We start from the raw sequence: 23,946 nt of genomic DNA, 5'->3' as shown, positions 1-23,946 counted from the left end.
ACTGTTTAGATGGTCTAGTTGGTCCTGATTTAATTTTGGTATTTGGTATCTGTCAAGGAAATTGTCCATTTCCTCCAGATTCTCCAGTTGTGTTGAGTACAGGCTCATGTAGTAGGATCTGATAATTTTTTGGATTTCCTCAGTTTCCGTTGTTATATCTCCCTTTTCATTTCTAAGTTTGTTAATTTGGATACTTTCCCTGTGCCCTTTGGTCAGTCTGGCTAAGGGTTTATCTATCTTGTTGATTTTCTCAAAGAACCAGCTCCTGGTTTTGTTGATTTTTTGTATGGTTCTCTTTGTTTCTACTTGATTGATTTCGGCCCTGAGTTTGATGATTTCCTGCCTTCTACTCCTCCTGGGCGAAATAGCTTCTTTTTGTTCTAGGGCTTTCAGGTGTGTCATTAAGCTGGTAATGTATGCTCTCTCCATTTTCTTTTTGGAGGCACTCAGGGCTATGAGTTTTCCTCTTAGCACTGCTTTCATTGTGTCCCATAGATTTGGGTATGTTGTGTTTTCATTTTCATTGTGTTCTAAAAAGTCTTTAATTTCTTTCTTTATTTCTTCCTTGACCAAGGTATCATTGAGTAGAGTATTGTTCAGTTTCCATGTGCATGTGGGTTGTCTGTTGTTTCTGTTGCTATTGAAGACCACTTTTACTCCGTAGTGATCAGATAGGAGGCATGGGATTAGTTCTATCTTCTTATATTTGTTGAGGTCTGTCTTGTGACCAATTATATGGTCGATTTTGGAGAAAGTACCATGAGGTGCTGAGAAAAAGGTATATTCTTTTGTTTTAGGATAGAATGTTCTATATATGTCTGTTAAATCTAAGTGGTCCAAAGCTTCAATTAGTTTCATTGTGTCCCTGTTTAGTTTTTGTTTTCGTGATCGGTCCATTGAGGAAAGTGCAGTATTGAAGTCACCCACAATTATTGTGTTAGGTGCAATGTGTGCTTTTAGATTTAATAAAGTTTCTTTTACGAAAGAGGGTGCCCTTGCATTTGGGGCATAGATGTTCAGGATTGACAGTTCTTCTTTTTGTATTTTTCCTTTGACCAGCAAGAAGTGTCCCTCAGGGTCTCTTTTGATGACTTTGGGTTGAAAGTCAATTTTATCTGATATTAAAATGGCTACTCCAGCTTGTTTCCTGAGACCATTTTCTTGTAAAATTGTCTTCCAGCCTTTTACTCTAAGGTAGTGTTTGTCTTTGACCCTGAGGTGTGTTTCCTGTAAGCAGCAAAATGTAGGGTCCTGTTTACGAATCCAGTCAGTTAGTCTGTGTCTTTTTATTGGGGCATTAAGTCAATTGATGTTAAGAGATATTAAGGAATAGTGATTGTTACTTCCTATCATTTTTGACGTTATTTTTTAAATTTGAATGCTTAACTTCTTTTGGGTTTGATGAAAGGTTACTATCTTGCTTTTTCCAGGGTGAAGTTTCCCTCCTTGTATTGGTGTTGTCCTCCTATTATCCTTTTTAGGGCTGGGTTTGTGGATAGATATTGGGTAAACTTGGTTTTGTCATGAAATATCTTAGTTTCTCCATCTATGGTGATTGAGAGTTTTGCTGGATATAGTAGTTTTGGTTGGCATTTGTGTTCTCTTAGAGTCTGCATGAGATCTGCCCAGGACCTTCTAGCCTTCATAGTCTCAGGTGAAAAGTCTGCTGTGATTCTGATAGGTCTTCCTTTATATGTTACTTGGCCTTTTTCTCTTACTGCCTTTAGTATTCTTTCTTTGTTTAGAACATTTGGTGTTTTGATTATTATGTGACGGGAAGTGTTTCTGTTCTGGTCCAGTGTGTTTGGAGTTCTGTAGGCTTCTTGTATATTCATGGGCATCTCTCTCTTTAGGTTAGGGAAGTTTTCTTCCATAATTTTATTGAAGATATTTGCTGGCCCTTTAAGTTGTAAATCTTCACTCTCATCTATGCCTATAATCCTTAGGTTTGGTCTTCTCATTGTGTCCTGGATTTCCTGGATATTTTGGGTTACAAGCTTTTTGCATTTTGCATTTTCTTTAACTGTTGAGTCCATGGTTTCTATGGAATCTTCAGCATCTGAGATTCTTTCTTCTAGCTCTTGTATTCTGTTGTTGATATTTGCATCTCTGTCCCCTGATTTCTTCCCAAGGCTTTCTATCACCAAAGTTGTCTCCCTTTGAGTTTTCTTGGTTGTTTCTACTTCTGATTTTAGATCCTGGATGGTTTTGCTTAGCTCCTTCACTTGCTTGTTTGTGCTCTCCTGTAATTCTTTAAGAGATTTTTGTGTTTCCTCTTTCATGACCTCAGCCTGTTGACCAAAGTTCTCCTGTATTTCTTTAAGAGATTTTTGTGTTTCGTCTTTCATGTCCTCAGCCTATTGACCAAAGTTCTCCTGTATTTCTTTAAGTGTTTTTTGCATTTCCTCCTTGTTGGCTTTTGTATTCTCCTGGATTTCTTTCAATGATTTTTGTGTTTCCCTTGCAAGGGCTTCTAACTTTTGATCCATTTTCTCCTGAATTTCTCTAAGTATGTCCTTCATGTGTTCCTGTACCAGCATCATGACCAGTGATTTTAAATCCAAATCTTGTTTTACTGGTGTGATGGGGTATCCAGGACATGCTGGTAGAGGAGAATTGGGTTCAGATGTTGCCATATTGACTTGATTTTTGTTAGTGACGTTCCTGTGTTTGCCTTTTGCCATCTAGTTCTCACTGGTGTTAGTTTGTCTTATCAGTGCTGGACTCACCAGTGCAAGCTGCCCCTTCCCAGTTGGCCTCTGGTGCACAGCTTACCTCCTGCACTGCTTGTAGACAGGGTGCTGCTGCCCAGGCTGTTCAGATCCCAAAGCAGGCACCCGAAGGCTCCCGCTGGGGCCCGCTGGATTCACTGGAGCACACTGACTTCTCTCAGCTGGCCGCCCGGAAGCCCAGCTAGCCTCTTGCAGGACTTAGAGATGTGGTGCTGCCGCCCAGGCTGATCTGGATCCGGAAGCGGAGAGTGTAGAGCTGAGGGCTTCTGCCTGAGGCCTTGCCCCAGATTGTGTATGTGGACCAGATGGAGCCCATGTGTACCCCCAGGGAGTGCCAACGATGTATGCTGCTGTGACCTCCCCTGTGTTCCACTCACCAGCCGATCCACCAACTGGGCTGGCGCACACAAGGTTAGCCTGGCCGCCCAGTCCCTGAGTCCAGGCAAAAGCCTGGGAGGGCAAGGTCCGAGCAAAGTTCCCCTAGGGTTACGACTGTTAATTGGGTCCTCCAGGTGACTAGGATGGTGGGCGTGCGCACCCGTGCTCCCTGGAAGCGCCAGGAGAGTCTGCTGTGCTAACAACCTCCTGGGCGGGTTGACTCACAGATGGCCCACCAAGCCGCCCAGTTCTTGGGGTCAGTCCTGTGCCTTTTGGGGCCTAGACCCCCGCTTTGTTAGCCTCAGGCTATGCCTGTTACAGGTCTGCCCGCCAGAGCTCTCTGTCGTCCTGCAGGCAAAATGGCGGCGCGCGCGCAGGCCTGGGCAAAAAACCTCCTGGCTGGGTTGGCACCCCGATGGCCCCCCGACCAGCCCAGGGCCTGCGTGCAGGCCAACGCCGTTCGGGCTCAGACCACCGTGGTATTGGCCTCGGATTATGTTTGTGTACCTCAGTCTGTCCGATCCCTGGAGTCTGGAACCAAGATGGATGCACCTCTCCTGACTGGTGGGAGGCCGAGTTCTGAAGTGGCTTCCGTGCAGGAAAGGCGCCGCACAACTGCAGCTGCTTGCCACCCGGCTGGTCAGCGAAGGTCAGTGGCTGTGGGCGCGGGGCCTAACTGGACCCTGTGTTGCCATGGTTCCACTGCTGATGGCCCTTCAGCGGGACCAGCCACTGCTGCACTGCCGCCGCCGCCGCCGCCGCCGCCCCAGGAGGTTCCTTTTTGTGAATGAATTGGTATTACATTTTCATAATGTCTCTTTCAGCATGTAATGAGATGATCATTATGTTTTTTTTCTTCAGTTTTTTAATATGGTGAATCAGGCAGAAGGATTTTCATATATTGAACCATCTTTGGATCTCAGGGATGAATCCTACTGAGTTATGGTGTATGACAGTTTTGATGTGTTGTTGGAATTGGTTTGTGAGTTTTGATTTTTATAGATTTTTTTTAGTATTTCTGCATCAATATGCATAAGTGAAATAGGTCAAAAATTATCTTTCTTTGTTGAGTCTGTGAAATTTGTGTATCAGTTTGACGGTGGACTCAAAAAATGAGTTTGGCAGTGATCCTGCTTCTATTTGGGGGAATAATCCGTGAAGCATTGGTTTTAGCTCTCCTTTAAAAGTCTGGGAGAATTCTGAAATAAAACCACCTGGCCCTGGGTATTTTTTTTTATTTGATATATTTTTTATTTACATTTCAAATGATTTCCCCTTTTCTGGTCCCCCACTACCCAAAAGTCCCATAAGCCCTATTCCCTCCCCCTGTTCTCCCATCCACCCCTTCCCACTTCCCTGTTCTGGTTTTGCCCTATACTGCTACACTGAGTCTTTCCAGAACTAGGGGCCACTTCTACATTCTTCTTGTACATCATTTGATATGTGGATTATGTTTTGGGTATTCCAATTTTCTAGGGTATTTTTAATCAAGAGACATTTCATGACTGCTTCTCTTTTTTTTAGGGTTTTAGAGATATTTATATAGGATACCTGATCTTGATTTAACTTTAGTAAGTGTGGTATTTGTTTAGAAGTTCAGCCAGTTCATTAAGCTTTTCCAGTTTTGTGGAGTATAAGCTGTGGAGTAAGGTTACACTTTTTTTTTTCTTGTCTTTTTTTTTGCCTCCTTTTTCATTTCTGATTTTATTTATTTATAATTTATTTATTTATATATATATATATATATTTATTTATTTATTTATTTATGTTTGATTAGATATTTTCTTTACTCACATTTCAAATGTTAACCCCTTTCCTCGTTTCCCCTCTGAAAACGCCCTATTCCATTGCCCCTGCCCCTGTTCACCAACCTACCTACTCATGTTTCCTTGTCCTGGCATTCCCCTATACTAAGGCATCGAATCTTCTCAGGACCAAGGGACTCTCCTCCCTTTGATTTCCAACAAGGCCACCCTCTGCTACATACGAAGCAGGAACCATGGGTTCCTCCATGTGTACTCTTTGGTTGGTGGTTTAGTCCCTGTGAGCTCTGGGGTGTTCTGGTTGGTTCATATTGTTGTTTCTCCTATGGGGCTACAAGTTCCTTCAGCTCCTTGGGTCCTTTCTCTAGGTCCTCCATTGGGGACCTTATGATCACTTCAGTGGTTTTCTGAGATCATCCACCTCTGCATTTGTCTGGTACTGGCATACCCTCTCAAGAGACAGCTATTTCGGGCTACTGTCAGCAAGTGCTTGTTGGCATCCACAATAGTGATTAGGTTTGGTGACTGTATATGGGATTGATCTCTCTGTGGGGCAGTCTCTGGAAGGTCTTTCATTCAGGCTCTGCTCACACTTGGTCTCTTTATCTCCTCCCATGGGCATTTTGTGCCCCCTTCTAAGAAGGACCAAAGTATTCATACTTTGGTGTTCCTTCTTCTTGAGCTATGTTTGGTCTGTGAATTGTATCTTAGGTATTTTGAGCTTCTAGGCTTATATCCACTTATCAGTGAGCACATACCATGTGTGTTCTTTTGTTCTTTTGGGTTTCCTCACTTGGGATGATATCTTCTACTTCCATTCATTTCCCTAAGAATTTCAAAATTAATAAAGTCTTTGTTTTTAATACCTGAATAGTGTATTCCATTGTGTAAATGTACCACATTTTCTGTATCCATTCCAGTGTTGAGGAACATGTAGGTTCTTCCCAGCTTCTGGCTGCTATGAACATAGTGTAGCATGTGTCCTTATTACATGTTGGAGAATCATCTGGGTATATGCCCAGCAGTGGTAGAGCTGGGTCATCAGGTAATACTATGTCCAATTTTCTGAGGAAAAAGCAAACTGACTTCAGAGTGGTTGTACCAGCTTGCAGTCCCACCAGCAGTGGAGGGGAGGGGTGTTCCTCTTTCTCCACATCCTTGCCAGCACCTGCTGTCACTTGAGTTTTTGATATTAGCCATTCTGACTGGGGTGAGGTGGAAATTCAGGGTCGTTTTGATTTGCATTTCCCTGATGACTAAGGTGTTGAACATTTCTTTAGTTGTTTCTCAGCAAGAGAAAGAAATTACAAAAATAACATCCTTCACAATAGTCACCAACAATATAAAGTATCTTGGTGTTACTCTAACCAAACAAGTTAAAGAGCTGTATGACAAGAACTTCAAGTCACTGAAGAAAGAAATTGAAGAAGACCTCAGAAGATGGAAAGATCTCCCATGCTTGTGGATTGGCAGGATTAATATAGTAAAAATGACCATCTTGCCAAAAGCAATATACAGATTAAATGCCGTCCCCATGCAAATTCCAACTCAATTTTTCAGAGTTAGAAAGAGCAATTCTCAAATTCATCTGGCATAACAAAAAACCCATGATAGTAAAAACTATTCTCAAAAATAAAAGAACTTCTCTGGGAATCCAGCATCCTTGACCTCAAACTGTACTACAGAGCAATAGTGTTTAAAAAGTGAATGGTAAACTGGTACAGTGGCAGGCTGGTAGATCAGTGCAATGGAATTGAAGACCCAGAAATGAAACAACACACCTATGGTCACTTGATGTTTGACAAAGTAGCTAAAACCATCCAGTTAGAAAAAGATAGCCGTTTCATCAAATGGTTATGGTTTAGCTGGTGGTCAGCATGCAGAAGAATGCAAATTGATCCATTATTTTCTCCTTGTACAAAGCTCAAGTTCAATTGTATCAATGACCTCCACATAAAACCAGATACACTAAAACTAATAGAAGAGTAAGTGGGGAAGAGCCTCGAGCACATGGGCACAGGGGAAAATTTCCTGAACAGAGCACCAATGACTTATGCTCTAAGATAAAGAACTGGCAAATGGGACCTCATAAGATTACAATGTTTCTATAAGACAAAGGACACTGTCAATAGAACAAACACAATGGCAACCAACAAATTGAGAAAAGATCTTTACCAACCAGATATCCGGTAGAGGGCTAATATCCAATATACACAAAGAATTTAAGAAGTTAGATTCCAGAGAACAAAAGAAACCTATTAACAATGGGGTACAGAGCTAAGCAAAGAATTCTCAAGTGTGGGTTTTATTTATTTTGATACTATTGCTATGTAGTTAATATGATGAGGTTTTGTCTATCTTATTGATTTTCTCGATGAACTAGTTCTTGTCTTCATTGATTAATTTTATTCCTTTTGCTCTAACTGATTGATTTCAGCACTGATTTGAATATTTCCTCTGCTTGCCTCCTTTTCCCGGTATTTCCCTTTTCTAGAGCTCTCGCATATATGTTTAAATTACTCTTTTGAGAATTTTCAAATTAAATTCTTTATAAAGACACTCAGTGCATCCTTCCTCTTAGCACTATTTTTACTGTTTCCCGAGAATTTGGGTTTGCTGTGCTTTGTTTTTATTGAAATCTAAAAATTTCTTTATTTCTCCCCTAATCCAGAGTTCATTGAGTAATGAATTCTTCAGTTTTCATGAGTGTTTAGGTTTCATGGTATTTCTGTTGTTGAAGTCCAAATTTCCTCCAAGGTTCTCTCATAACAGAAAAGAGGATGTTTCAATTTTCTTGTATCCATGAAGGATGCTTTGTGACTATCTGGTAAATTTTGGGTGGAAGAATCCATCAGGTGCTGAGAAGACAGTATATTCTTTTGTGTTTGTGTGAAATATTCTCTAGATGCCTTTTAAGTTCATTTGATTCATAATATCTGTAAGTTTTGTTATTTCTCTGTTTAGTTTCTGACTAAATACCATATCAGTTGGTGAACACAGGGTTTTGAAATTAACCACTAGTAATGTTCAGAGTTTGACATGTGGTTCAAGCTTTATCAATGTTTCCTTTACAAATGTTCGTGCCTTTGAACTGGAGGTATGCGTGTTGAGAATTGAAATATCATCTTATTAGATTTTTCCTTTGCTGAGTATGAATTATCCATTCCCATCTCCTTTTATTAAATTTAGTTGGAAGTTTATTTTAATAAGTATAAGAATGATTATTTCAGCTTACTTCTAGTGTTTTTTGTCCTGGAAATTATTTTCAGAACTTACTCTAAGGTAATGTCTATTGGTATTGCTGAGATGTTTGTTTTATACAGCAAAATGAAAGCATCTTAGTCAGGGTTTCTATTCCTGCACAAACATCATGAGCACGAAGGAAGTTGGGGAGGAAAGGGTTTATTCAGCTTACACTTCCACACTGCTGTTCATCACTAAAGGAAGTCAGGACTGGAACTCAACCAGGTCAGGAAGCAGGAGCTGATACAGAGGCCATGGAGGGATGTTACTTTTGCGCTAGCATCCCTGGCTTTCTCGGCCTGCTTTCTTATGGAAAGCAAGACTACCAGCCCAGGGATGGCAACACTGACAAGGGGACCTTCCCTGTAATCACTAATTGAGAAAATGCCCCACAGCTGGATCTCATGGAGCCATTTTCTCAAATGAAGCACCTGTCTCTGTGGTAAGTCCAACCTGTGTCAGGTTGGCACACAAAACCAGCCAGTACAGATAGTTCCTGTTTTTGTACTTGTTCTGTTAGTCTGTGTCATTTATTGAGAAATTGAATCCATAGATGGTGAAAAATATTAATGGTCAGTGTTTGTTTATCCCTATTATTTGATGTTGGTGTTGTGTGTATATGGGTTTGTGTATGTTTAAATTGATTTTCCTTGTATGGAATTACCTATTTCTTGTGTTTCCTTCAAATTAGCTATCATCTTTCTGTTTGAGTTTTCCTTCTAGCATTTTGTTGTAGGAATGGATTTTTGGATAGATATTGTTTAAATCCAGACTTGTCTTGAATTATGGTTGTTTACTCCATCTGTTGTGATTGACAGTTTGGCTGGCTAAAGGACTCTAGGTTGGCATGTGTGATTTTTTTCATAGGTTTTAAGATATCTGTCCAGGCCCTTCAGTTTTTAGAGAATCTATTGAAAAGGTACAATTCTAATAGGTCTGCCATGGAATGATACCTGGTCTTTTCCCTCAGTTGTTAGTCTTTCTTAGTTCTCTACTTTCTGCATTTTCATTATTTTGTTGATAAAGGACTTTTCTGGCCCACTTTATTTTGTGCTTCACAAGCATCTTTTATGTTTATAGGTATTTCTCTCTTTACATTGTGATTTTTTTCTAATATAATTTTGTTGAGAATACTTTCTCACCCTGGGATCTGGGACTCTTTACCTTCTACTATTCCTATCATTATAAGGTTACTTGTTTTCTTTGTATTCCAGATTTCTTGGGTGTTTTGTTTCAGGGATATTTTAGCGTTAACATTTTTCTTTTACTGATGTGCCAGTTTCTATTTTTGTATGCCTGAGATTCTCTCCTACATCCTTTTATCTTATTGTTGATACTTTCATTTGTTGTTCTGTAAGCTTCTTTAGGTTTTCCATCTGCAGTTTACCCTCAGTTTGTATTTTCATTCTGGCTTCTATTTGCACTTTCATTTCCTGAACAGCTTTACTTACTTCTCTGGTTAACTGTAATTTCTGCTATTACTATAAGAGAATTATTTGTTTCCTCTGTAAAGCCCTATATTTGTCTGATTGTGTTTTCCTTTTCTTTTTTAAGCATTTTATTCTTTCCTCTTTAACGGCCTCTATCATCTTCATAATACTGGATTTAAAGGCACTGTGGTTCAGTTGTGGTAAGATATGCAGGGCTGCTGTTGTAGAGTGAGTCTGCCCTGTTGTTGTCATAATATTCTTGAATTTTGTTGTTTGAGTTCGTTTCATGCCTTTAGCCATCTAGATGTTTTTAGTCACTGCATGTTCCTGTTATGATATATATTGGGATGATGGCTAACCACTGTGATCTTAGTGTGACAGGCCCCTGGTGTATATTTTTGGGCTATATTGTTCTGGAATAGCAGGTCTTAAAAAGATGGCAAGAGACTTGGCAGAAAATTTTATATCTGGCAGGGACGATCTCCTCAGAGCCATACCTGACAAAGTTCTTTGGGCAGGGACAATTAGAGAAGGAAAGAAATCTAAATGTTTTGGTTCTGGATCAACAGGCTTGATGAAGCTGGGCAGAGAGGTAGTGGGAGAATAGAAGTCTGGTGCAGATTTTTGGATAATTATATTTCCTCATCAATTAATTTCCATTATTTGACTGTAAAATATTTTATATAAGGTATTTCTCTGCTACATATAGAGCCAGAACATAAAGACTACCTAATTGCCTGTTAATTCGGTTATAGTTCCTGTAGGCAGATTGAAGACATATAAATTTCACTTACGAATTTAAAGTGGTTGGGGAAGGACCACTTCAACTGTCTCCCCAAAATGCTTCCTTTATTACAGACTGAAGTGCAGACACTTTAGAGATATGTACATTTGGAGGGATGGAATAGAATAAAGGTTTAGACCTACATCACAGAATCATATTGTATTGATTAAAAATACAGCTACATATATGTTGAACACTGAAAAGTTAAAGAAATTCCTGAAAAAGGAATTTGAATACAGGGAAATATAATAAACATATATTTCAAGACAAACCATAAGCCTTATACAAAATAAATTTTGTCTTATAGATCAGTTGCCATAAATTAATGAATATTGGTTATAAGATACAATATTAAAAGCTAGCATAACACAGCAACAAAAATAATCTAACAACAGAGCAGAACAGATTTATGTAAAAGTTTATGTATTAGCATGAACAGTCACACTGAGAAAATGTTAACTATTTGACAGGAGAGTTTAAGAAAGCATAAGAAAGATACACAAATGTAGGGCTCAGTGTAAAAAGAAGTAAATGTAGTCTTTCTGTATCTTTTAAGGAAAAGTGAAACTAAAATAGTTTTTGAAATGAAGCCTTTACAAAAATACGGAAAGTTATTTGTGACAAGAAATATGTGATTAAATAATATTAGAAGCATTTATTTTTCTCCTCTGAGTTTTATTCACAAAGATTTAGTTATTAAAATCTATTCTGGAGGAACAAAGAAAACATAAATTTAAGTATTAAGTAGTTGTTTTCCTGAAAATCTTTCAAAAAGTTTTCCAAAACAGTAAACTAATAGCCACGAAATTATCTCAATATGAAAAGGAACTTACATCCCCTACTCTACCCTTAATTTCATCACAGAACCCAGAAGTAGTTAAAAGAGAAAAGGCCTACTAACTTTTCTCAAACATCCATATATTCACTATAACACCTGTGAGAACTTCCTTCCATCAAAAATGAAAGGAGCTGGGGAAAGATAAGGAATGCTTTGAACACATATTTAGTAGTTTCCAACCAAGATCACATGAGAAGAAAACATTTTCAAACTGAAAGAAATTTATAAATAAAAATGAATTTGTGTCATACATCCCAGACTCAAAAATCATTTTACATAAGAAATTCGATGAAAAATGTCTATTTCAAAATTGAATTCGCATCTTCTATTGGAAATTTAGAAATATTTTTGAGAACTGGCATAAAAATTGAATTAGTTATTGCCATGTAATTTGGTATTTCCTAGTTTGAAAATATGTGCTTCAACTGTATTACAAAATATAAATAAAAGAGAGGTAAAAAGCAAAAAATAAGAATACTTCAATATACAACTAAAATAAATAGGCTCCAGGTATGTGATTTTATGGGTGTTTTCATTGTCAATTTGTAACAGTCAAGATTTATGTAATAAAAGAAATACCGCTATTGAAAATCCTTTGAAGGGCTGGACTGTAGCAAAGAGTTTTGTACATCCTCATGTTTAGTGGTTGCTGTGGGCTGCGCTGCCTCACTGGGTTGGTGCAGCTCTGAGGAGGTGATCACAAGCTACATAACAAAGCAGGTCAGGGAAAATAGTAGAGGCAGGGCAGGCAGCCCCACACCCCAGTGGACTCAGCTTCAGTTCTTACCTCCTTATCCTACCTTCAGTTCCTGCATGGTTTCCTCAGTGATATATTTATAATGTATAATGTGAAAAATACCCTTTTCTCCAGAAAAGGATACTCTTCATGTAGTTTTTGGAAAGAAGTATAAACTTTAACTTGTGTGATTATTCACTTTAGAATACTCATATCTCCATACTAAAAGTGACAAAGGAACATGGTTGTAATAACAATCCAATGAGTTTGAAGCATAAAATGTATTAGGATAAAGGAAACTTGACCATGCATTCCTGATCAACTTCATTTCTACCAGGTATGAATCAGTGTGTGCAGTGTCCAGAAACTCATTATACAAATGCAGAGAAGACACACTGCCTGGAGAAAACTGTCACCTTTCTGGCCTATGATGATCCCTTGGGGAAGGGACTCACACTCGTGTCCCTTGGATTTTCTACTCTCACAGCTCTTGTTATTGGGGTCTTTGTAAACCACAGAGACACTCCAGTAGTGAAGGCCAATAACAGATCTCTCAGTTACATCCTGCTCATCACTCTGACCCTCTGTTTCCTCTGTCCATTGCTCTTCCTTGGTCTTCCACACACAGCTACATGTATCCTGCAACAGAACGTGTTTGGACTTCTGTTCACTGTGACTCTATCCACTGTGTTGGCCAAAACCATCACTGTAGTTATGGCCTTCAAGATTACAGCTCCAGGAAGAAAGATCAGATGGTTGCAGATATCACAGGTCCCTAAGTGTGTCATTCCAGCTTGCACTCTGATACAAGTACTTCTCTCTGGCATATGGCTGGGAACATCCCCTCCATTTATTGACATGGATGCTCACTCTGAACAGGGACACATCATCATTCTTTGCAACAAGGGCTCAGCTGTTGCCTTCCACTCTGCTCTGGCCTACCTGGGAGTCATGGCCTTGGGTAGTTACCTCATGGCTTTCTTGTCCAGGAACCTTCCTGACACATTTAATGAATCCAAGTCCATGGCTTTCAGCATGCTTGTGTTCTGCAGTGTATGGGTCACATTCCTCCCTGTCTACCACAGCACCACTGGGAAGGTCAGGGTAGCCATGGAAATGTTCTCTCTCCTGACTTCCAGTGCAAGCATTCTAATTGTAATCTTTGTCCCTAAGTGCTACATTGTTTTGTTTAGACCAGAATTAAACACACTTCCTCATACCAGGGATGAAAGACACCACAGGGGCAAATATTTACTTAAAACATAGTTCACATGATTCTTCATCTAAACTGAATTTCACTGCATCTCTACCGTTCTGACCATCACATGTTTTTTCCTGTGATGGTTTGTGGGTATGGCTTCTTCTCACCAAACCTTATATTCTGAGCTTAATTCCCTGGAACCCCATGATGAAGTAAGGAATCGATTTTCTGAAGTTGGACTAGTGCATTTCCAGTCCCCAAAATAAGTAAACATTTGTAATATAACTTTAGAAAATCCTTTTGAAAACCATCATAACATTGAGATATGATTGCATGAGCTCTTATTGTTTCCACTGACCTAAATTATTAATTTTTCCTATTGAAATCTCTCACATTTTGCAGTAAGGACACTCTATTCACCAAATCATGTGATGGTCCTGGGGCTTTTTCTCTAAATTCTTTTTCTAAATCATATTAATTACTTCAACCAGTGGTGTTTTTTCCTTTAAGGACCTTTTCATTTCTCCCAGTGCTGACTATGCAGTGTCTTTCTGGTGGCATTGATTTCTAACAATTTCAGATGACAGGAATTTCACACAGTTTGTCTGCCACATAAAACTTCATACCACAACATTCCTCACAAATTTTCACATTTTCAAATCTTTCAATACTGTTCTCATTTCAACTGAAGTCCTGAAACAGCAATCAGCAGAAAACATGGCATAGCTAAATGTGAACCATCTTGATGTCTGTCCAGCTAAATAAGCAATTACTTCTCTGAGTCTGCGGTCAGCATCATGTGGGCGAATCCCTGACACTGCTTCACATTATGTACAATGTGTAACATGATTATATTGACCAATAAAATTCTTGTACCTCTAGAACCATAAGTTAATTGTGACATCACTCTAACCATTATTCTCTACCTTCTTATCCAAAATTATGAAAAGTGTCCTTTAAACACTTCCCAACACATTTTGAAAATTTTGTGTATCTCAAAATCTAAAATTATTTCTTGACACCATATTAGGATAACAGTGGATTAAATCCTGAGTCTTTGCAAACAAACAATGTGCTCTAAAAATTATGCATAATTTTTAGCACCTAGAATTCTTTACTTTTAAAATCTATTCAAAATGTGGGCATGTAACCCCCATTTTTCAGACTAAGTTAGCAGACCACTTGCCCAAAACTCACAAAGGTAATGGTTTGCTCCTAACATGAATTAAAATTTGCTTGACCATCTTAAATCTGTAGTTCACAAGCTCTATAACTCTGGGACCCTTTAATATATTCCCAAATATTCTGGATGCTCCAATAATAATATTATTTTCATGGATAATTCATTACAATAATTCTGCTACCATTATGAATCATTAAATAATTATCTCCTGATTCAAAGGTATTTGGTGACTCTTGTGAAGAGTCCTGTGAACACAGAAGGGACATGACTCAAGGGTTGAGAATCACTGCTCTCACTGAATTTATAGTAATTTCAGAACTTCAAAGGCATCTTTCTTTTCTTTCAAGAAAAAATAAACTAACTCCAGTATACTCTCGTTTTCTTCCCTCCTTCTTCCTTCTTTCCTTCCTTCACTCCTTCCTCTCTGCTTCTTCTCCTTATGTTTTTCCTTTTCTACTGATAAAATCTTCCTTGAAGCCAAAATTATCTGTCTTCAACTAAAAGCTACTTGTCTAGATAACCATCAGCAGCTTTGGCAGTCTAAATCTTTTAGGGGAATATTTTTTATTCTCTCTGAACCAAAGACTGCTATTAATAGCTATAATAACCACGGACTCATTTATTTACTGTACTTTAATTCAGTTTAAAGATTTATTACCAACTCACATATTCACCAACCATGGGCAACTTATCCCTTTTGTTAAAAATTGATTCTTTTCTTAAACAAAATATCCTGATTACCGTTTTATCTCACTTTAATCTTCCCAGTTTCTCTCTACTCTCATCCCTTCTGGATCTATTCCATTTCTGTTTCTCATCAGAAAAGAATAGGATTCCATAAGATAAAAACAAAACATACTAGCAAATCATATAAGACAAAAAGCCCATCTCACTGAACTAGGACAAGGCAAATCAACCTAAGGAAAGAGACTAAAAGAATTCTTTTATATTAATTATTTTAATTGTAAACACAGATATTTACAGTTAAGGGTCTTTATGGAATGTAGAGTTTCATGATATTTAACAGATGTCCTAGAAAGGTTGAGACTCAGTCTCATATCTGTTTTATGATATAATTAGAAATTGTACTTAGCAAGTCTCTTTGTGATTATTTGTTCTAGTGGTAAAGCTACCAATGGTACTTCATATTTTTTATGTATTATTATCAGTATTATTACTAATCCCCAATTTATTTTTACAGTTCTGTCTCTATCCCTTTCCCTCTTTGCCCTCTGACCTTTCCTCACCCCATTCCTCCACCACATTCTCCAAGGGAATGGCCCAAACTCCAACAAACCCACCCCCCACCACACACCACCAGGCCTACACATGTCCTGGGACCTCAAGTCTCTCAAGTGATAGGTGCGTCTACTCTCAGTGAGGCCATTTCAGTGAGTCCTAGTGTGTGCGTGTGTGTGTGTGTGTGTGTGTGTGTGTGTGTGTGTGTAGCCTTGGGCCACCTAGTGTATGATGCCTGCTTGGCAGTTCATTGTCTGAGAGATCTGGAGGATCCGGGTTTATTGAGACAACTGGTCTTCCTATGGGTCGCACTCCTCTTCAATTATTCCAGACTTTCCCTCATTCAGCTGCATCTTAGGATCAATAATATTGTCAGCCTTGGAGCCTCCCCTTCAGATGGGGTCCAATTTGGACTTGTCACGGTACCTTCTTTCTCTCAATCTCTTCTCCATTCTTGTGCCTGCAGTTCTTTCAGACAGGAACAATCCTGGGTCAGCATTTTTCACTGTGGGACAGCAACCCTATGCCTCCACTTGATCCCTGTATTTCTACCAGAGGTAGAGTCTTTTTTTTTTTTTTTTTTTTTTGCTTAAATCAATCAAGTGGAAACAAAGAGAACCATACAAAGAATCAACGAGTCCAGGAGCTTGTTCTTTGAGAAAATCAACAAGATAGATAAACCCTTAGCCAGACTGACCAAAGAGCACAAAGTATCCAAATTAACAAAATTAGAAATGAAAAGAGAGATATTACAACAGAAACTGAGGAAATCCAAAAAATCATCAGATCCTACTACAAAAGCCTATACTCAACACAACTGGATAATTTGGAGGAAATAGACAATTTCCTAGACAGATACCAAAGACCAAAAGTAAATCAGGACCAAATATATCATCTAAACAGTCCCATAACCCCTAAAATAGAAGGGCTCATAGAAAGTCTTCCAACTACAAAAAGCACAGGACCAGATGGTTTCAGTGCAAAATTCTATCAGACCTTCAAAGAAGTCCTAACACCAATACTCTTCAAAATATTCCACAAAATAGAAACAGAAGGAACCCTACCCAATTCCTTCTACGAAGCCACAATTACGCTGATACCAAAACCACACAAAGATCCAACAAACAAAGAAAACTTCAGACCAATCTCCCTTATGAACATCGATGCAAAAATACTCAATAAAATTCTTGCCAACCAAATCCAAGAACACATCAAAACGATCATCCACCATGATCAAATAGGCTTTATCCCAGGGATGCAGGGTTGGTTCAATATACGGAAATCCATCAATGCAATCCACTACATAAAAAAACTCAAAGAAAAAAACCACATGGTCATTTCATTGGATGCTGAAAAAGCATTTGACAAAATTCAGCATCCTTTCATGCTTAAAGTCTTGGAAAGAACGTGAATTCAAGGCCCATACCTAAACATCATTAAAGCAATATACAGCAAACTGGTAGCCAGCATCAAACTAAATGTAGAGAAACTTGAAGCAATCCCACTAAAATCAGGGACTAGACAGGGCTGCCCCCTTTCTCCTTATCTTTTGAATATTGTACTTTAGGTAGTAGCTCGGGCAATTAGACAACATAAGGGGGTCAAAGGGATACAAATTGGAAAGGAAGAAGTCAAACTATCATTATTTGCAGATGACATGATAGTCTACCTAAGTGACCGAAAAAATACCACTAGAGAACTCCTACAGCTGATAAACAACTTCAGCAAAGTAGGAGGTTATAAAGTCAACTCCAGCAAATCAGTGGCCTTCCTATACTCAAAGGATAAGCAGGCTGAGAAAGAAATTAGAGAAATGACCCCCTTCACAATAGCCACAAACAGTATAAAGTATCTTGGGGTGACTCTTACCAAACATGTGAAAGATCTGTATGACAAGAACTTCAAGACTCTGAAGAAGGAAATGGAAGAAGACCTCAAAAAATGGGAAAACCTCCCATGCTCATGGATCGGCAGGATCAATATAGTTAAAATGGCCATTCTGCCAAAAGCAGTCTACAGATTCAATGCAATACCCATCAAAATCCCAACTCAATTCTTCACAGAGTTAGAAAGAGCAATTCTCAAATTATCTGGAATAACAAAAAACACTGGATAGCTAAAACTATTCTCAGCAAGAAAAGAAATTCTGGAGTCTTTTTTTTTAAAGATTTATTTATTTATTATATGTAAGTTCACTATAGCTGTCTTCAGACACACCAGAAGAGGACGTTGGTTCTCATTATGGATGGTTGTGAGCCACCATGTGGTTACTGGGATTTGAACTCAGGACTGTCAGAGGAACAGTCAGTGCTCTTAACCACTGAGCCATCTCTCCAGCCCCCCAAGAGGTAGATTCTAAAACTTCCCTCTTCCCACATTTTGGCATTTCATCTAAGGTCCTTTCCTTTGTGTCTTGAGACTCGCTCAAGGCTCAGGTCTCTGGTATGTTCTAGAGGGTCTCCCAACCTAGCTCCTGAGATTGCATATTTCCATTCATTATGCTGGCACTCTGGCTTCACTCCTGCTCCTCCCACCCCACAATATCTGATTATGTTTCCCTTTTCCCTGAACACCCCCCCCAACTCTTCTACCCAGTTCACTTTGTCCCTCTGTCCTCTGCTTTCTTCTCCCTCCTGAGTGAAAATGAAGCATCTGAAGTCCAGTGGTGGTGGTGCACGCCTGTAATCCCAGCACTTCGGAGGCAAAGGCAGGCAGATTTTTTAGTTCGAGGCCAGCCTGGTCTACAGAGTGAGTTCCAGGACAGCCATGGATACACAGAGACACCCTGTCTCAAAAAACCAAAAAAAAAAAAAATAAATAATAATAATAAAATAAAATAAAAAAATAAAAAAGAAAGAAAAAAATAAAAACGAAAATGAAGCATCTTCACTTGGGCCCTTTGGCTTCTTAAACTTGAGTTCTCTGGATTGTATCCTGGGAATTCTGTATATTTTTGGCTAATATCTGCTTATTAGTGAGTACATGCCATTCATGTCTTTTTGGGTATGAGATACCTCACTCAATGTGATATTTCCCTGTTCCATTCATTTGCTTGCAAAACTCATGATGCCCTCATTCTTAATAGCTGAAGAGTATTCCATTGTGTAAATGAACCATATTTTCTGTTTCTATTCTGTTGGTGTAGGACATCTGTGTTGGTTCCAGCTTCTGGCTATCAGAAATAAGGGCACTATGAACACAGTGATGCCCGTGCTCTGTGGCATAGTCAGGTACCTTTAGGGTGTATGCCCAGGAGTAGGATAGCTGTGTCTTCAGGTACATCTATTTCCAATTTTCTGAGGAACCTCCAGATTGATTTCCAGAGTAGTTCTTTCAGTTTGCAAGCCCACCAGCAACCAGGAGTGTTCCTCTCTCTCCAAGTTCTCACCAACAGGTACTGTCCACTGAGTTTTTTTCCTAGCCTTTGTGAATGGTGTAAGGTAGAATTGCAAGGCCATTAAGAATTGCATTTCCCTGATCACTAAGGAATTTGAACTTTTGTTTAAGTGCTTAAAGTGCTTATCTGTCATTCAAAATTCCTCTGTTGTAAATTCTCTTTAGTTCTATACCCGAAATTTTTTTTTTATTGTGTTGTTTGCTTTTGTTGGAAGTTAGCTTCTTGAGTTCTTTTTTTTTTAATTCGATATAATTTATTTACATTTCAAATGATTTCCCCTTTTCTAGCCCCCCCCCCCACTCCCTGAAAGTCCCATAAGCCCCCTTCTCTTCCCCTGTCTTCCCTCCCACCCCTTCCCACTTCCCCGTTCTGGTTTTGCCGAATACTGTTTCACTGAGTCTTTCCAGAACCAGGGGCCACTCCTCCTTTCTTCTTGTATCTCATTTGATGTGTGGATTATGTTTTGAATATTCCCGTTTTCTAGGTTAATAACCACTTATTAGTGAGTGCATACCATGATTCACCTTTTGAGCCTGGGTTACCTCACTTAGTATGATATTCTCTAGCTCAATCCATTTGCCTAAGAATTTCATGAATTCATTGTTTCTAATGGCTGAATAGTACTCCATTGTGTAGATATACCACATTTTTTGCATCCACTCTTCTGTTGAGGGATACCTGGGTTCTTTCCAGCATCTGGCAATTATAAATAGGGCTGCTATGAACATAGTAGAACATGTATCCTTATTACATGGTGGGGAGTCTTCTGGGTATATGCCCAGGAGTGGTATAGCAGGATCTTCTGGAAGTGAGGTGCCCAGTTTTCAGAGGAACCGCCAGACTGATTTCCAGAGTGGTTGTTCATTAGGGAAATGCAAATCAAAACAACCCTAAGATTTCATCTTACACCAGTCAGAATGGCTAAGATTAAAAATTCAGGAGACAGCAGGTGTTGGAGAGGGTATGGAGAAAGAGGAACACTCCTCCACTGCTGGTGGGGTTGCAAATTGGTACAACCACTCTGGAAATCAGATTTGGAGTTAGTGAAGATTGTTTTCCCCAATTTGTAGGTTTCTGATTTTTCCTATTGACTATGTACTTTGACTTGCAGAGGTTTTTCAGTTTCGTTAGGTCCCATTTATCAATTCTTGATCTTAGAATCTGAACCATTGGAGTTCTGTTTAGGAAATTTTGTTCTGTGCCAATGTGTTTGAGGATCTTTTCCACTTCCTCTTATATTAGATTCTGTGTACCTAGTTTTATTTTGAGGTCCTTGATCCACTTGTAGTTGAGCTTTGTGCAATGTGACAAATATGTATGTACATTCATCTTTCTACATACCAACTGCCAGTTAGACCAGCACAATTTATTGAAGATGCTTTCCTTTATCCATTGTATATTTTTTACTTCTTTGTCAAAGATGAAGTGTGCATAAGCGTGTAGTTATATTTCTTAGTTTTCCATTCTGTTTCATTGATCAACCTGTCTGTGATGTACCAATACCATGCAGTTTTTATCACTATTGATCTGTAGTATAGTTTTAGATCATGGGTAGTGATTGCCCCACACATTCTTTTATTGTTAAGAATTGTTTTTGCTATCCTGGCAGGTTTGTTTTTCCATATGAAATTTAGAATTGCTATTTCCATGTCTTTGATGAATTTTGTTTGAATTTTGATGTGGATTGAAATGAACCTTTACAATACTTTTGGTAGGATGGTCATTTTTACTATGTTTAAACTATCAATCCATGAGCATGGGGGATGACTCCATTTTCTGAGGTCTTTTTAGATTTCCTTCATGAAAGACTAGAAGTTCTGGACATACAGATCTTTCACTTGTTTGGTTAGAGTTACATGAAGATATTTTATATAATTTGTGACGATTGTGAAGGGCATTATTTTGATTATTTCTTTTTCAGCCCGTTGATCATTTGTCTAAAGGAAGGATACTGATTTTTTGGAGTTAATTTTGTATCTGGACACTTTGCTAAAGTTGGTTATAAGTTGTACTAGTTCTCAGGTAGAAGTTTTGTGGATGCTTACATATACTATCATATCATTTGCAAATAGTGATACCTTGAATTCTTGCCAATTTGTATCCCTTTGATTTCCTTTGGTTGTTGTAGTTCTCGGGCTACACCTTCAATTACTATATTAAAGAGATATGGAGAGAGTTGGCATCATTGTCCTTTTCCTGATTATGGTTGAATTGCTTCAAATTTCTCTCCATTAATTTGATATTGGCTGTTGGTTTGCTATATGTTACATTTATTTTGTTTAGGTATGTGCCTTGAATTCCGGTTCTCTCCATTATTTTAACATGAGGTTGTGTTGATTTTGTCAAATGCTTTTTCAACATCTAATGATATGATCATGTGATTTTTTTCATTTAGAAAGTTTACATACTTGATTAGGTTAATGTATTTTCACATATTGAATCAACCTTTTATCCCTGTGTTCTTGTATTCAGCTTCCTAGAATTATATTGAGTATTTTTTCATTGACATTCATAAGGGAAATTGGACTGAAGTTGTCTTTCTTTGTTGGGTATCTGTGTGGTTTAGGTATCAGAGTAATTATGGAATCATAAAATGAACAAGGTTGTGTTTTTTTCTGCGTTTGCCTTAAGAAATAATTTCAGGAGTATTATTTTTATGTCTTCTTTGAAAGTGTGGTAGAATTCTACACTAAAGCCATCTGGGCCCTGAGCGGTTTTTGGTTGGGAAAATTAATTTTTTTTAAGTTTTTTTTTTATTTGATATATTTTTTATTTACATTTCAAATGATTTCCCCTTTTCTTTTTTTTTAATTTTTTTTATTTGATATAATTTATTTACATTTCAAGTGATTTCCCCTTTTCTAGCCCGCCACTCCCGAAAGTCCTGCAAGCCCCCTTCTCTCCCCCTGTCCTCCCACCAACCCCTTCCCACTTCCCCGTTCTGGTTTTGCCCAATACTGCTTCACTGAGTCTTTCCAGAACAGGGGGCCACTCTTCCTTTCTTCTTGTACCTCATTTGATGTGTGGATTATGTTTTGGGTATTCCAGTTTTCTAGGTTAATATCCACTTATTAGTGAGTGCATACCATGAATCACCTTTTGAGTCTGGGTACCTCACTTAGTATGATGTTCTTTAGCGCCATCCATTTGCCTAAGAATTTTATGAATTCATTGTTTCTAATGGCTGAATAGTAGTGCATTGTGTAGATATACCATATCTTTTGCATCCACTCTTCTGTTGAGGGATATCTGGGTTCTTTCCAGCATGTGGCAATTATAAATAGGGCTGCTATGAACATAGTAGAGCATGTATCCTTATTACATGGTGGGGAATCCTCTGGGTATATGCCCAGGAGTGGTATAGCAGGATCTTCTGGAAGTGAGGTGCCCAGTTTTCAGAGGAACCGCCAGACTGATTTCCAGAGTGGTTGTACCAATTTGCAACCCCACCAGCAGTGGAGGAGTGTTCCTCTTTCTCCACACCCTCTCCAACACCTGCTGTCTCCTGAATTTTTAACCTTTGCCATTCTGACTGGTGAAAGGTGGAATCTCAGGGTTGTTTTGATTTGCATTTCCCTAATGACTAATGAAGTTGAGCATTTTTTAAGATGCTTCTCTGCCATCCGAAGTTCTTCAGGTGAGAATTCTTTGTTTAACTCTGTACCCCATTTTTAAATATGGTTGTTTGGTTTTCTGGAGTCTAAATTCTTGAGTTCTTTATATATATTGGATATTAGCCCTCTATCTGATGTAGGATTGGTGAAGATCTTTTCCCAATTTGTTGGTTGCCGATTTGTCCTTTTGCTGGTGTCCTTTGCCTTTCAGAAACTTTGTAATTTTATGAGGTACCATTTGTCAATTCTTGCTCTTAGAGCATACGCTATCAGTATTCTGTTCAGAAACTTTCTCCCTGTACCGATGTCCTCAAGGGTCTTCCCCAGTTTCTTTTCTATTAGCTTCAGAGTGTCTGGCTTTATGTGGAGGTCCTTGATCCATTTGGATTTGAGCTTAGTACAAGGAGACAAGGTTGGATCAATTCGCATTCTTCTGCATGCTGACCTCCATTTGAACCAGCACTATTTGTTGAAAAGGCTATCTTTTTTTCCATTGGATGTTTTCAGCCTCTTTGTCAAGGATCAAGTGGCCATAGGTGTGTGGGTTCATTTCTGGAACTTCAATCCTGTTCCATTGATCCTCCTGCCTGTCACTGTACCAATACCATGCAGTTTTTAACACTATTCCTCTGTAGTATTGCTTGAGGTCAGGGATAGTGATTCCCCCAGAATTTCTTTTGTTGCTGGGAATAGTTTTAGCTATCCTGGGTTTTTTGTTATTCCAGATGAATTTGATAATTGCTCTTTCTAACTCTGTGAAGAATTGAGTTGGGATTTTGATGGGTATTGCATTGAATCTGTATATTGCTTTTGGCAAAATGGCCATTTTAACTATATTGATTCTACTGATCCATGAGCATGGGAGGTTTTCCCATTTTTGAGGTCTTCTTCCATTTCCTTCTTCAGAGTCTTGAAGTTCTTGTCATACAGATCTTTCACATGTTTGGTAAGAGTCACCCCAAGATACTTTATACTGTTTGTGGTTATTGTGAAGGGGTTCATTTCCCTAATTTCTTTCTCAGCCTGCTTATCCTCTGAGTATAAGAAGGCCACTGATTTGCTTGAGTTGATTTTATAACCTGCCACTTTGCTGAAGTTGTTTTTCAGCTGTAGGAGTTCTCTAGTGGAGTTTTTTGGGTCACTTAGGTAGACTATCATGTCATCTGCAAATAATGATAGTTTGACTTCTTCCTTTCCAATTTGTATCCCTTTGACCTCCTTATGTTGTCAAATTGTACGAGCTAGAACCTCAAGTACAATATTGAAAAGATAAGGAGAAAGGGGGCAGCCCTGTCTAGTCCCTGATTTTAGTGGGATTGCTTCAAGTTTCTCTCCATTTAGTTTGATGCTGGCTACCGGTTTGCTGTATATTGCTTTTACTATGTTTAGGTATGGGCCTTGAATTCCT

At 38.7% G+C, this 23,946-nt stretch overlaps 1 pseudogene; it reads left to right on the top strand.

Moving 5' to 3' along the window:
- Positions 1 to 13,170, top strand: part of LOC127671111 (vomeronasal type-2 receptor 116-like) — a 40,527-nt pseudogene extending 27,357 nt beyond the window's left edge.
- The last annotated feature ends 10,776 nt before the right edge of the window (positions 13,171 to 23,946 follow it).

The sequence above is a fragment of the Apodemus sylvaticus genome, chromosome 20 (genome assembly GCF_947179515.1).
Source record: "Apodemus sylvaticus chromosome 20, mApoSyl1.1, whole genome shotgun sequence".
Taxonomy (NCBI): Eukaryota; Metazoa; Chordata; class Mammalia; order Rodentia; family Muridae; genus Apodemus; species Apodemus sylvaticus.
The sequence above is the reverse complement of the archived record's forward strand: the minus strand, read 5'-3'. Positions and strand labels throughout refer to the sequence as shown.